Source organism: Castor canadensis, chromosome 1, assembly GCF_047511655.1.
Source record: "Castor canadensis chromosome 1, mCasCan1.hap1v2, whole genome shotgun sequence".
Classification (NCBI taxonomy): domain Eukaryota; kingdom Metazoa; phylum Chordata; class Mammalia; order Rodentia; family Castoridae; genus Castor; species Castor canadensis.
In genome coordinates, this window is record NC_133386.1 from 200537139 (window position 1) to 200552699 (window position 15561).

General features: G+C 37.1%; 1 pseudogene; it reads right to left on the reverse strand.

Moving 5' to 3' along the window:
- Positions 1 to 14372: 14372 nt before the first annotated feature.
- On the reverse strand, positions 14373 to 15018 carry LOC109675361 (autophagy protein 5 pseudogene; annotated as a pseudogene).
- Between the last annotated feature and the right edge of the window lie 543 nt (positions 15019 to 15561).

The following is a 15561-nucleotide window of genomic DNA, read 5'->3' on the forward strand; positions in this document are numbered from 1 at the left end:
AAAGAGAAATTTTATACCTGTAAGTGCCTACATTCAAATAAACAATCTAATGATGTACCTTAAGCTCCTAGAAACACAAGAAGAAACCAAGCCAAAACCAGAAGATGGAGAGAAATAACAAAGATCAGGGCTGACATAATTAAATCCAAACAAAATAAACTATGCAAACAATCAATGAAATAAAAAGTTGGTTCTTTAAACTGAAGACAGAATCTCAGAACTCGAAGATGAAATGGTAAATAAGGAAAAACCAAAGAACTATTAGTTAAACAACTCAAGACCTGTGGAAAAAAATGCAAGAACTCACCTACTCCATCAAAACACCAAACCTGAGAATCATGGGCATTGAAGAAGGAGAAGTGTGCAAGCAAAGGGAATGTGTAATATACTCAAAAAAATAATAACAGAAAATTTTCCAAATGTAGAGAAATCTATTCCCATACAGATGCAAGAGGCCTCCAGAACACAAAAAGACAAGACCAAAATAGATCTACCCCACAGCATATTATCATTAAAACAACAAATACAGAGACCTGAGAGAATATTGAAGCCTGTCAAGAGAGAAAAAACAAATAACATACGAAGGTAAACCCATCAAAATCACAGCAGACTTCTCAACAGAAACAATAAAAGCAAGAAGAGCTTGGGGTGAGATCTTCTAGGCACTGAATGAAAGAAACTTCAACCCTAGGATACTCTACCCAGAAAAACTATCACTCAAAATAGATGGAGCAATAAAAGTCTTCCATGATAAGCAGAAACTAAAACAATATGTGACCACAAAGCCAACACTACAAAAGATTCTTCAAGGGATTCTGCACACAGAAAGTGAAACCCAACATAACCATGAAAGGGCAGGCAGCACTAAACTACAGGAAAAGAAAAGGCAAGAAAGTAGAGAGTAACCTCAACTTAGGTACACAAAACCAAACCTTCAAACTAAGACAAATAAACAACAGGAATAACAACATACCTATCAGTACTAACACTTAACATTAATGGAATTAATTCCCCCATCAAAAGGAACCATTTGATGAAATGGATTAAAAAGAAAGATCCAACAATTTGTTGCTTACAGGAGACCCATCTCACCAACACAAATAAGCATAGGCTTAGGATGAAAGGCTGGAAGAAGATTTACCAAGCCAGGGCCCCTGAAAACAGGCAGGAGTAGCAATATTTATCTGTGACAAAGTAGACTTCAAACCTACATTGATCATACGAGATAAAGAGGACATTCCATACTAATAAAAGGGGAAATAGTCCAAAAGGAAATAACAATTATCAACTTATGTGCACCCAATGTCAATGCACCAATTTCATCAAACATACCCTGAAGGACTTAAAGCATATATCAACTCCAATACAGTGGTCATGGGAGACTTTAACACCTCACTATCATCAATAGATAGGTCATCCAAACAAAAAATCAAAAAGAAATCCTAGATCTAAAATATGCAATAGATCAAATGGACCTACTTGATGTCTACAGAACATTTCATCCAACTTCTACAAAATATACATTCTTCTCAGCAGCCCATGGAACCCTCTCCAAAATAGATCATATCCTAGGGCACAAAGCAAGCCTCAGCAAATATAAGAAAATAGAAATAATACCAGGCATTCTATCTGATCACAATGCAATAAAACTAGAACTCAACAACAAAAATAAAGACAAAAAATATGCAAACAGCTGGAAACTGAATAGCACATTCCTTAATGAACAATGGGTCATTGATGAAATAAAAGAGGAAATTAAAAGGTTCCTGGAAGTCAATGAAAATGAAAACACAATGTACCAGAACCTATGGGACACAGCAAAGGCAGTCCTGAGAGGAAAGTTTATAGCCATGAGTGCATGTATTAAAAAGACTGAAACATCCCAAATCAATGAACTAATGATATATCTCAAACTCCTAGAAAAACAAGAACAAACAAATCCCAACACAAATAGGAGAGAAATAATGAAAATAAGAGCTGAAATCAATGAAACAGAAACCAAAAAACCATACAAAGAATTAATGAAACTAAAAGTTGGTTCTTTGAAAAAATAAGCAAGATCAACAGACCCCTGGCAAAATGACAAAAATGAGGAGAGAAAAAAACCCAGATTAGTAAAAGCAGGAATGCAAAAGGGGAGATAACAACAAACACCATGGATGTCCAGGAAATCATGAGACACTACTTTGAGAACGTATATTCAAGTAAATTCAAAAATCTTAAAGAAATGGACAGATTTCTAGATACATATGATCATCCAAAACTGAACCAAGGGGATATTAATGAACTGAATAGATCTATAACACAAAATGAAATTGAAGCAGAAATCAAGAGTCTCACCAAAAAGAAAAGTCCAGGACCTGATGGATTCTCTGCTGAATTCTATCAGACCTTTAAGGAAGAACTGACACCAACCCTCCTTAAACTGTTCCATGAAATAGAAAGGGAAGGAAAACTACCGAACACATTTTAGGAAACCAGTATTACACTTATCCCAAAAAAGGCAATGACACCTCCAAAAAGGAGAACTATAGGCCAATCTCCTTAATGAACATTGATACAAAAATCCTCAATAAAATAATGGCAAACCGAATTCAACAACACATCAAAAAGATCATTCACCACGAACAAGTAGGCTTCATCCCAGGAATGCAGGAATGCAGGGGTGGTTCAACATATGAAAATCAATAAACGTAATAAACCACATTAACAGAAGCAAAGACAAAAACCACTTCTTCATCTCAGTAGATGCAGAAAAAGCCTTTGATAAGATCCAACATCATTTCATGATAAAAGCTCAAGAAAACTAGGAATAGAAGGAAAGTTCCTCAACATTATAAAAGCTATATATGACAAACCTACAGCCAGCATTATACTTAACAGAGAAAAACTGAAACCATTCCCACTAAAATCAGGAATGAGACAAGGATGCCCACTATCTCCACTCCTATTCAACATAGTACTGGAATTCCTAGCCACAGCAATTAGGAAAAAAGAAGGAATAAAAGAACTATAAATAGGTAAAGAAACTGTCAAAATATCCCTATTTACAGATGACATGACCCTATGCCTTAAAGATCCAAAATACTCTACTCAAAACCTCCTACACACCATCAATAGCTATAGCAAGGTAGCAGGATATAAAATCAACATAGAAAAATCATTAGCATTTCTATACACTAACAATGAGCAAACTGAAAAAGAATATATGAAAACAATTCCATTCACAATAGCTTCAAAAAAAATCAAATACCTATGTGTAAACTTTACAAAGGATGTGAACAACCTCTACAAGGAAAACTATACACTTCTGAAGAAAGAGATTGAGGAAGACTATAGAAAGTGGAGAGACCTCCCATGCTCATGGATTGGTAGAATCAACATAGTAAAAATGTCTATTCTTGCAAAAGTAATCTACATGTTTAGTGCAATTCCCATCAAAATTCCAATGACATTCATTAAAGAGATTGAAAAATCTACCATTAAATTTATACAGAAGCACAAGAGGCCATGAATAGCCAAGGCAATACTCAGTCAAAAGAACAATGCTGGAGGTATCACGATACCCGACTTCAAACTATATTACAAAGCAATAACAATAAAAACGGCATGGTACTGGCACAAAAACAGACATGAAGACCAGTGGAACAGAATAGAGGACCCAGATATGAAGCCACACAACTATAACCAACTTGTCTTTGACAATCGCACTAAAAATATACAATGGAGAAAAGACAGCCTCTTCAACAAAAACTGCTGGGAAAACTGGTTAGCAGTCTGCAAAAAACTGAAACTAGATCCATGTATATCACCCTAGACCAATATTAACTCAAAATAGATCAAGGATCTTAATATCAGACCCCAAACTCTAAAATTGATACAGGAAAGAGTAAGAAATATTCTGGAATTAATAGGTATAGGTAAGAACTTTCTTTTTTTTTTCTTTTCCCTTTTTCTTTTATTATTCATATGTGCATACAAGGCTTGGTTCATTTCTCCCCCCTACCCCCACCCCCTCCCTTACCACCCACTCTGCCCCCTCCTTCTCCCCCCCCTTCAATACCCAGCAGAAACTATTTTGCCCTTATTTCTAATTTTGTTGTAGAGAGAGTATAAGCAATAATAGGAAGGAACAAGGGTTTTTGCTGGTTGAGATAAGGATAGCTATACAGGGCATTGACTCACATTGATTTCCTGTGCGTGGGTGTTACCTTCTAGGTTAATTCTTTTTGATCTCACCTTTTCTCTAGTTCCTGTTCCCCTTTTCCAATTGGCCTCAGTTGCTTTAAGGTATCTGCTTTAGTTTCTCTGCATTAAGGGCAACAAATGCTAGCTAGTTTTTTAGGTGTCTTACCTATCCTCACCCCTCCCTTGTGTGCTCTCGCTTTTATCATGTGCTCATAGTCCAATCCCCTTGCTGTGTTTGCCCTTGATCTAATGTCCACATATGAGGGAGAACATACGATTTTTGGTCTTTTGGGCCAGGCTAACCTCACTCAGAATGATGTTCTCCAATTCCATCCATTTACCAGCGATTGATAACATTTCATTCTTCTTCATGGCTGCATAAAATTCCATTGTGTATAGATACCACATTTTCTTAATCCATTCATCAGTGCTGGGGCAACTTGGCTGTTTCCATAACTTGGCTACTGTGAATAGTGCCACAATAAACATGGATGTGCAGGTGCCTCTGGAGTAACAGTCTTTTGGGTATATCCCCAAGAGTGGTATTGCTGGATCAAATGGTAGATCGATGTCCAGCTTTTTAAGTAGCCTCCAAACTTTTTTCCAGAGTGGTTGTACTAGTTTACATTCCCACCAACAGTGTAAGAGGGTTCCTTTTTCCCCGCATCCTCGCCAACACCTGTTGGTGGTGTTGCTGATGATGGCTATTCTAACAGGGGTGAGGTGGAATCTTAGCGTGGTTTTAATTTGCATTTCCTTTATTGCTAGAGATGGTGAGCATTTTTTCATGTGTTTTCTGGCCATTTGAATTTCTTCTTTTTAGAAAGTTCTGTTTAGTTCACTTGCCAATTTCTTTATTGGTTCATTAGTTTTGGGAGAATTTAGTTTTTTAAGTTCCCTGTATATTCTGGTTATCAGTCCTTTGTCTGATGTATAGTTGGCAAATATTTTCTCCCACTCTGTGGGTGGTCTCTTCAGTTTAGAGACCATTTCTTTTGATGAACAGAAGCTTTTTAGTTTTATGAGGCCCCATTTATCTATGCTATCTCTTAGTTGCTGTGCTGCTGAAGTTTCATTGAGAAAGTTCTTACCTATACCTACTAACTCCAGAGTATTTTCTACTCTTTCTTGTATCAACTTAAGAGTGTGGGGTCTGATATTAAGATCCTTGATCCATTTTGAGTTAATCTTGGTATAGGGTGATATACATGGATCTAGTTTCAGTTTTTTGCAGACTGCTAACCAGTTTTCCCAGCAGTTTTTGTTGAAGAGGCTGCTATTTCTCCATCGTATATTTTTAGCTCCTTTGTCAAAGATAAGTTGCTTATAGTTGTGTGTCTTCATATCTGGGTCCTCTATTCTGTTTCACTGGTCTTCATGTCTATTTTTGTGCCAGTATTATGCTGTTTTTATTGTTATTGCTTTGTAATATAGTTTGAAGTCAGGTATTGTGATACCTCCTGCATTGTTCTTTTGACTGAGTATTGCCTTGTCTATTCGTGGCCTCTTGTGTTTCCATGTAAATTTCACAGTAGATTTTTCAATCTCTTTAATGAATGTCATTGGAATTTTGATGGGAATTGCATTAAACATGTAGATTACTTTTGGGAGTATCAACATTTTTACTATGTTGATTCTACCAATCCATGAGCATGGGAGATCTCTCCACTTTCTATAGTCTTCCTCAATCTCTTTCTTCAGCAGTGTATAGTTTTCCTTGTAGAGGTTGTTCACGTCCTTTGTAAAGTTTACACCTAGGTACTTGATTTTTTTTGAAGCTATTGTGAATGGAATTGTTTTCATATATTCTTTTTCAGTTTGCTCATTGTTAGTGTATAGAAATGCTAATGATTTTTCTATGTTGATTTTATATCCTGCTACCTTGCTATAGCTATTGATGATGTCTAGAAGCTTCTGAGTAGAGTTTTTTGGGTCTTTAAGATATAGGATCATGTCGTCTGCAAAAAGGGATATTTTGACAGTTTTTTTACCTATTTGTATTCCTTTTATTCCTTCTTCTTGCCTAATTGCTCTGGCTAGGAATTCCAGTACTATGTTGAATAGGAGTGGAGATAGTGGGCATCCTTGTCTGGTTCCTGATTTTAGAAGGAATGGTTTCAGTTTTTCTCCATTAAGTATAATGTTGGCTGTAGGTTTGTCATATATAGCTTTTATAATGTTGAGGAACTTTCCTTCTATTCCTAGTTTTCTTAGAGCTTTTATCATGAAATGATGTTGGATCTTATCAAAGGCTTTTTCTGCATCTATTGAGATGATCAAGTGGTTTTTGTCTTTGCTTCTGTTAATGTGGTTTATTACATTTTTTGATTTTCGTATGTTGAACCACCCCTGCATCCCTGGGATGAAGCCTACTTGGTCATGGTGAATAATCTTTTTGATGTGTTGTTGAATTCGGTTTGCCATTATTTTGTTGAGGATTTTTGCATCAATGTTCATTAAGGAGATTGGCCTATAGTTGTCCTTTTTGGAGGTGTCTTTGCCTGGTTTCGGGATAAGTGTAATACTGGCTTCATAAAATGTGTTTGGCAGTTTTCCTTTCCTTTCTATTTCGTGGAACAGTTTAAGGAGGGTTGGTATCAGTTCTTCTTTAAAGGTCTGATAGAATTCAGCAGAGAATCCATCAGGTCCTGGACTTTTCTTTTTGGTGAGACTCTTGATTGCTGCTTCAATTTCATTTTGTGTTATAGGTCTATTCAGGTGATTAATTTCCTCTTGGTTCAGTTTTGGATGATCATATGTATCTAGAAATCTGACCATTCCTTTAAGATTTTCAAATTTATTTGAATATAGGTTCTCAAAGTTGTCTCTGATGATTTCCTGGACTTCCACGGTGTTTGTTGTTATCTCCCCTTTTGCATTCCTAATTCTACTAATTTGGGTTTTTTCTTTCCTCATTTTAGTCAGGTTTGCCAGGGGTCTATCGATCTTGTTTATTTTTTCAAAGAACCAACTTTTTGTTTCATTAATTCTTTGTATGGTTTTTTGGGTTTCTATTTCATTGATTTCAGCTCTTATTTTTATTATTTCTCTCCTTCTATTTGTTTTGGGATTTGCTTGTTCTTGTTTTTCTAGGAGTTTGAGATGTATCATTAGGTCATTGATTTGGGATCTTTCAGTCTTTTTAATATATGCACTCATGGCTATAAACTTTCCTCTCAAGACTGCCTTAGCTGTGTCCCATAGGTTCCGGTAGGTTGTGTTTTCATTTTCATTGACTTCCAGGAACTTTTTAATTTCCTCTTTTATTGCATCGATGATCCATTCTTCATTAAGTAATGAGTTATTTAGTTTCCAGCTGTTTGCATGTTTTTTGTCTTTACTTTTGTTGTTGAGTTCTACTTTTATCGCATTGTGGTCAGATAGTATGCACGGTATTATTTCTATTTTCTTATATTTGCTGAGGCTTGCTTTGTGCCCTAGGATATGATCTATTTTGGAGAAGGTTCCATGGGCTGCTAAAAAAATGTATATTTTGTAGAGGTTGGATGAAATGTTCTGTAGACATCTACTAGGTCCATTCAATCTATTGCATATTTTAGATATTGGATTTTTTTATGGAGTTTTTGTTTGGATGACCTATCTATTGATGATAATGGGGTGTTAAAGTCTCCCACAACCACTGTTTTGGCATTTACATATGCTTTTAGGTCTTTCAGGGTATGTTTGATGAAATTGGGTGCGTTGACATTGGGTGCGTACAGATTGATGATTATTATTTCCTTTTGGTCTATTTCCCCTTTTATTAGTATGGAATGTCCTCCTTTATCTCATTTGATCAATGTAGGTTTGAAGTCTACTTTGTCAGAGATAAGTATTGCTTCTCCTGCCTGTTTTCGGGGGCCATTGGCTTGGTAAATCTTCTTCCAGCCTTTCATCCTAAGCATATGCTTATTTCTGTTGGTGAGATGAGTCTCCTGTAAGCAACAAATTGTTGGATCTTCTTTTTTAATCCATTTTGTCAAATGGTGTCTTTTGATGGGTGAATTAAGTCCATTAACATTAAGCGTTAGTACTGATAGGTATGTGGTGATTCCTGCCATTTATTTGTCTTAGTTGTTTGAAGCTTTGATTGTGTGCACCTAACTTGATGTTACTCTCTACTGTCTTGCTTTTTCTTATCCTGTGGTTTGGTGCTGCCTTCCTTTTCATGGTTATGTTGGGTGTCACTTTCTGTGTGCAGAATCCCTTGCAGAATCTTTTGTAATGGTGGCTTTGTGGTCACATATTGTTTTAGTTTCTACTTATCATGGAAGACTTTTATTGCTCCATCTATTTTGAATGTTAGCTTTGCTGGGTAGAGTATCCTGGTGTTGAAGTTATTTTCATTCAGTGCCCGAAAGATCTCACCCCATGCTCTTCTTTCTTTTAATGTTTCTGTTGAGAAGTCTGCTGTGATTTTGATGGGTTTACCTTTGTATGTTACTTGTTTTTTCTCTCTTACAGCATTCAATATTCTTTCCTTAGTTTCTGAACTTGTTGTTTTAATGATGATATGTCATGGAGTAGTTCTATTTTGATCTGGTCTGTTTGGTGTCCTGGAGGCCTCTTGCATCTGTATGGGAATATCTTTCTCTAGATTTGGGAAATTTTCCATTATTATTTTGTTGAATATATTACGCATTCCCTTTGCTTGCACCTCTTCTCCTTCTTCGATGCCCATGACTCTCAAGTTTGGTCTTTTGATGGAGTTGGTGAGTTCTTGCATTTTCTTTTCACAGGTCTTGAGTTGTTTAATTAATAGTTCTTCAGTTTTTCCTTTAATTACCATTTCATCTTCAAGTTCTGAGATTCTGTCTTCTGTTTGTTCTATTCTGCTGGATTGGCCTTCCATTTTGTTTTGCAGTTCTCTTTCATTCTTTTTTCTGAGGTTTCCCATATCCTGGCAGTTTTCCTCTTTAATGTTGTCTATTTTTGTCCTGAGTTCATTTATCTGTTTATTCATCGTGTTCTCTCTTTCACTTTGGTGTTTATATAGTGCTTCTATGGTTTCCTTTATTTCTTCTTTTGCTTTTTCAAATTCTCTATTTTTGTTGTCTTGGAATTTCTTGAGTGTCTCCTGTACACTTTGGTTGACCCTATCCAGTATCATCTCTATAAAATTCTCATTGAGTACTTGTAGTATGTCTTCTTTTAAATTATTCTTATGGGCTTCATTGGGTCCTTTGGCATAGTTTATCTGCATTTTGTTGGAGTCTGGATCTGAGTTTCTGTTCTCTTCATTCCCCTCTGGTTCCTCTACTAATTTTTTGCTGTGGGGAAACTGGTTTCCCTGTTTTTTCTGTCTTCCCATCATTGTCTTTGGTGTTGTTACTGTCCCTGTACTATGTGCAATTAAGTATTTTCTAGCTTGTAATAATAACAATGGTAATATTTAGAATGGAAGGGTGAGCTGAGATGGAAAGCAAGAAGTTAAAGAAAAGGGGAAAACAAATATACAGACAAGAGGGAGAAAACAGAACAAGGTATCAGACAAGAGAGTTTCAAAGGTATAAACAGGGAGTGTTAGTGTACTAATCTACAGTAAGCTGAACAGACATTAGAGAGACAGAGGGAGGATTGAAAATCAAAGATAAAAATAAAATAAAAAAATAAGTAAATGAAAGAAATATCTATATATGAAAATGAATTAAAACAAAATGGAAAATAGAAAATTAAAAAAAAAACCAAAAAACTTCCAAGTTTATATGCAATGCAGTTTCAGTCTTAATAATTTGGGTGTCCGTCTCAATCTCCAGTCCTGGAGTTGGTGCCTCAGATGTTGTTCTGTAGTTGTCTCATCAAAGGGGATGCATAAAGTAGAACAAAACTACACACTCACACACACACAAAAAAAAAAAAAGCCCCACCAAGTGTCCCAAGTTCAAATGCAATACAGTTTCAGTAAGTTTTTCGGCTTGCAAGTGTAATTCGGTTGTTCTCTCATCAAAGGTAGGGAGAAAAAGAAAAAAAAGCATCTGGAGACAATTCTCAGAGTGGTATCTGCAACTGTGGCTTGCCTGCCTGCTGCTCTCAGCCTGTAGCTGGCAGCGTTATTTATGCAGATCTCTGGGGTGAGCTAGCACTCACCTGGTCCCACAGGCTTTGTTTGTTCAGAGTTCTCCTGTGCGGGAGCCTCTGCTACAGGCTTTCCCCTTTCCAAGCACTGGGAAAGGTGACACTGCCCCTGCATTGTCAGGCCTGCGTGTTTATTTACAGTTCATGTGGGAGGTGGGTCTTCCCCCCTCTCCTCTGAAGTTTTCCTCCCACTGCCACTTTCAGAAGCTTTCCTGCTCCTGCTTACTGGGTGGTGCTGCTGCTCCTGCCGGTCGCCATGTTTGTTTACAGTTCACGTGGGAAGTGGGTCTTCCCTGCTCTCCTGTGGAGTTTTCCTCCCTCCTCCACTCTCACAAGCTTCCCCACTCCTGGTTGCTGGGTGAGCGCCCCGCTCCCGCCAGAGGCTCTCCGGCCTGCCCGGCTTGTTTATTTACAGTCCCGGGAAGGATTCCCTTCCCCCAGTCTTCAGCGCTCAGGGTACCCCACCCTCTTTCCAGTGTGTCTTAACTGTTCTTATTGCTTATTACTCAGTTTCTCTTTTTTTCCCCGGGTGGACGTCAGTCAGTCCAGGGGGCTATGCTGCTCTGGCCCAGGCTTGTCTGTGGGAGTACTGCAGTACCACGAAGCTCACCTGGTCCATGTCTTCCCAAGCTGTATGGGTGCCGGCCACTGGCAGCCCCAGGGGCCCTCCTCGTTTCTCCGTTTAACGTGAAGTGGAGATTCTCTGCATCAGCTGGAGGTGTGGAGGGGTCAAAGTTATGCCTTTTCTCAGTGATTATGCCTGCAAAGTGTGTCTCCAGCATCTCTCCAAGATTTCACTATATGAGGCTCGCTTTCTGCTTCCTACCTCTAGCCGCCATCTTGGAATCTAAAAGGAGTTTATAAAAAGCAATGTATATGTCATTAAAATGGCTACTGAGCAGGGCTCAGTAGTCCCCTCATCTTTTTAAGGCTTCGGTCAACCAGGTTCCACCAGTAAACGGCATTACAAGAGAGGGAGAGAGAATAGGAGACTAAAAAGACACACCATTCCAACATAGTATATCAAAAATAATACTATATTTCTGGTCAATATCAGAGGTATCCCAACCCTATTTATATAATGACGGTAATACATATTGTGTCTTCATTTAGTTCATCAATCTGGCCCATATAAAATGAGTTAATGGATTCTTGAGTATGTAGCAGAATCCCACATGTAGAACCAAATATCAGCTCCAATGGAAGTGCTATTCTATATATGGTATCTTTTTTTAAATTTGGATATATTCATTGTACAGGGGAGATTCATTGTGACAATTCCCAATAGGCTTATATGTACATTGGTTAGATCACCCCACCATCTTTCTCCACTCCCTGCCCCCATTAAAGCAATTGCAAGAAGTTTCTTTGTTCTATTTCATGTAAGTATATGAAGTCCATCCACCATATACCCTCACCTTAATCTCCTTAATTCACCATCCCCCCTCCAACAAGTATCTGCTCACACACACACACACACACTGTACCTATTTTACAGTCCTATCTTTCATTATTAATATTTAAGTTGATGTTCCAAAGTGTTTCTCATTGTGTCCCTGTTGTGAGTCTACTTTATCTTTGTCCATTCAACCCTTTCCATTGCTCTCCCTTACCCTTTTACCTCTTACCTCCCATTTTTCAAAAGCTTTCAATACATATCCAAATATCCTCTGCCTATACAGATGTTATGTTTTACAATATTGTAGATGCTCTATCATTCTCTTTTCCTTTCCCTCTTTCCCCAAGTTCCATACAGTAGTTCCACTATTACAAATGTGTTCTACATATGAGTTTGTATGTGATCATGTTTGGTTTTGTCTATATATTTATCTGTTGGATCTATCTTCCACACATTAGAAAAAACATACAGTCTTTGTGCCTCTTTGCAAGAACAAATTATAAGTTCTCATGGGTCATGATGTTTTACTGCTTTATGAAATGTGTTCTTTCATTTCTTAATAATGATCATCAGAAGCAGTTCATATTTATATGGCATGGGCCATAATATACGATGATACTCCTGATCTATCCTCATAAGATAGCCAAAAACACCTGGACTGTGTGAACATTTTGTAGAATAATACTTTGGTCCTTTATACCAATAATAAAATGTTTATCAACTCACTTATAATTTTCAGTTCTTAATGATATACAAAACCATTATGTATATATGTATACATATTCAGGTTCAGTTCTTAATGATATACATACTCTCTTAAAACAAACAAAAAATGCTTTCTCTATAGGCCTATTGTTTTCATCCTAAACTTTCACCAGAATCATCTAACACTCACATTTTTAGCAAAAAAAAAAAATCTCTTCAAAGCAATTTAGGCATTTTATAACCTGAACATCAAAATTCTTCCGGCCTGTACTCATTAAACACTTTAAGGAAATGTGTATATTACACAATTTTAGGAAATTTAAAAGCATCATCCAACTTCCCAGTAGCTAATTCTGTACTGTTTCCTGATACAAACAATAGAAAAAATAGAGACTTGTAATAGATCCAAAAGCATGGGTTCCCACTCACTAAGTCTAAACAAACTATTGACTGCACTGAACTTCAGGATGCAAGCAAAAGAGAGAAAACCTGGGTCAACATGTGACACCATTCTTAAAGAAGACCAACCAATACCTTGATGCCAAATTTGTGACATTAGATAGTTTCTACCAACGTGGGTATTGATTCATGTTAAGTAGAGTTATAGCACATTAGGGTATTTGTAAATCTTGCCTTTATGACCAGCATAACTGTCTAATGGCACAAAGAGAACTTGATTCACCAACATAAGATCATTCATAATACTATTGAACAAAAGGAAACATGTGGCTTAAAAAGGAACACAGCAATAGCAGTGGGTCCGTGACCATGGATACCTGCTTCTGTGACAACTCTTACCACACAGAAGACACCAGACTCACAGAGGAATGGAATCACCCAGTTAACTTTTAAATGCAGTGGTTGAAACACATGATTTATTCTGCAAAGGCAAATTGTTTTCCCAATTGAATTACAAATACTAAATCATTATCTGTTCTTCATTCTAGAGAAATAAGAAAATACTTCTCAGAACATAAATTAAAATGAAGGATAAAATTAAGTTGAAATGGTCCTGTTTCCCAAATTCAACTTCTCCAAATGGGAACTTTGTACATTCTAACAGGAGGAGAAAAAAAAGCACATTACTACAGAGGTCTTACTTCACATAATGAAACATTGGACCAAAGGAGAGAGAGAAAACATCATTAAAACTGATGTCTGGCACAGGCCCCTGGGCTAAGCATCTAGCAGGAAGACATGAGGCCTCCAAACTGATTGCATTAATAAATCCTGATCATCATCACACCATTCTCTCAAAAGTGCCTAAGTATTCTCTGACAGATGGGTACATCTCTTGTTACATCCTTCACTAATTTTAATGCTATCAGTACATGAAAATTTGCCAGGACCTGGCAAGAGTATAGTGTGGAAGAATAAACTGCTTCTCTTAGTATGCCACTTTTTTATGTTATTATTAAATGACAAAACATATTTGAAAGCTTTATTTAAAAATCTCTCACTGTTCATTATCAAAGTTATATGACCATTTGCATACCAACAGACAGACTGTAAACATAGGAGATTTTCATTAAGGAAAGATGGGCTACTATAATTTGATCTTTTACAAAAAAAAATTACTGCAAGTTATTGATAACAGATTTCTCTTTTACTTTCTGAAGTATAATTCTCTTGAAAATTCAACCAACCTTTTCACTCTCTTGAGCTAAAGTTCAACCATGGTCACTTTAGGAAATACCCTTGTTTGTTTGTTAATCTGAAATATAAACTGAATGCTACATGTTTCCATTTTCATCTTTGGCCAAAGGTTTCAACTTCATTCTATTTTACCAGGGTACAGATTTGCAATGGTCCTTTTAAGTCTTTCTTGTCTCAGTTGAGGTTTAATGCTGGCAGTAGAGGAAAGTAGTGGTGATGGAGAAGAACAAGCCCAGGTGCCTTATCTTGCAATGGAATCTTCTTCCTACTTGGCTAGCAGCAACAGTGTTTCTGGTCAGTCTGCCTCCACCCAATCCTATTGAAGCAAAGGGTTACATGCTCTGGGAAATTCTATTTCAGGGTGATTCCATCCAGGCCAGGAGTTGCTCGTTCAGTCAGTTGGTTGGGGGATGACACTAATATGAAGAAAATTATCAGGGTAGCTCAGATGTTCACTCACCCACTGCAGAGGTGTTTCCAACATAAGCCCAATTCCATGAATCACCACTTGATTTTTTCCCCCTCTTTAAGAGCAATTGCAGGACAGATTTCTCTGAGGAAATCTCCTAGTATATGCAGCTGGCCATCTGCAACCTCAGGACAAAAAAGCTTCTGAATAAAAGGTAGTTCAGTCATTGTCTAATATATTCTAATAGGGATATAATGAAATCCATTTTCTTCCTCAGGATATTCCATGAGTTTCTAATTGATGGCCCAAAACTGGCCAAACTTGTCATTTTGTAGTCCCATCCAAAGCTGCTTTTGTTAGTTTTTCTGCATTTCATTGATTACTTTATTTTTATGCTTTAAAGAATCCACTTATTTCATACAAGACATAAAAAGATCTTCAATTGCATCTTTAGATGGACAATGCAGAAGATTCTTTTCTGGAAAACTCTTAAAATGTACTGTGATGTTCCAAGGAAGAGCTGAACTTGATGCAAGAAGATCAAACAACAAACCAATTGGATAATGCATAGTATGGTTCTGCCTCCTTTTCAGTTATCTCATCCTTAAATAGAGTGAAGAAAGTTGGAATTCATCCAAACCACACATCTCAAAGCATATCTTTGTCATCTATCATTCTTCCAATGGTTAAAGCAGTACATATAAGCTAAATTCTTTCTTCAATCAAAGACAAACTGGAACACCAGCTCTTTGTCTGGTTTTTGCCCCAATGAGGTGGCTCAATTCCAGCTCTGCTTGCTTGACTGACACTGTCCCACAGAGGCAAGATACCAGAAGTCCCGAACAGCCTGCAGAGCCAGAGAAAGCCTCCTAGTATGCCTCTTAGACCAGTATTATTAGGAGCATACAAAATAGTTGTCACGAAGAGAAATAGTGAGTGACAATTGCAGGCCTGAATTTAACTGCAATAATGATATTGGTAGATTGACACTCCAATTTTCTCCTTGTGAAGTTTTCCCTGAAAAAGTTGTTCCTTGCTGAATTGAACTAACAATACATGTCTGCACAAGAGAAAAATTTACAAGAAGCAATGGTACTCTTCCTTCATCTTCCCAAATTCTGGGAAATTT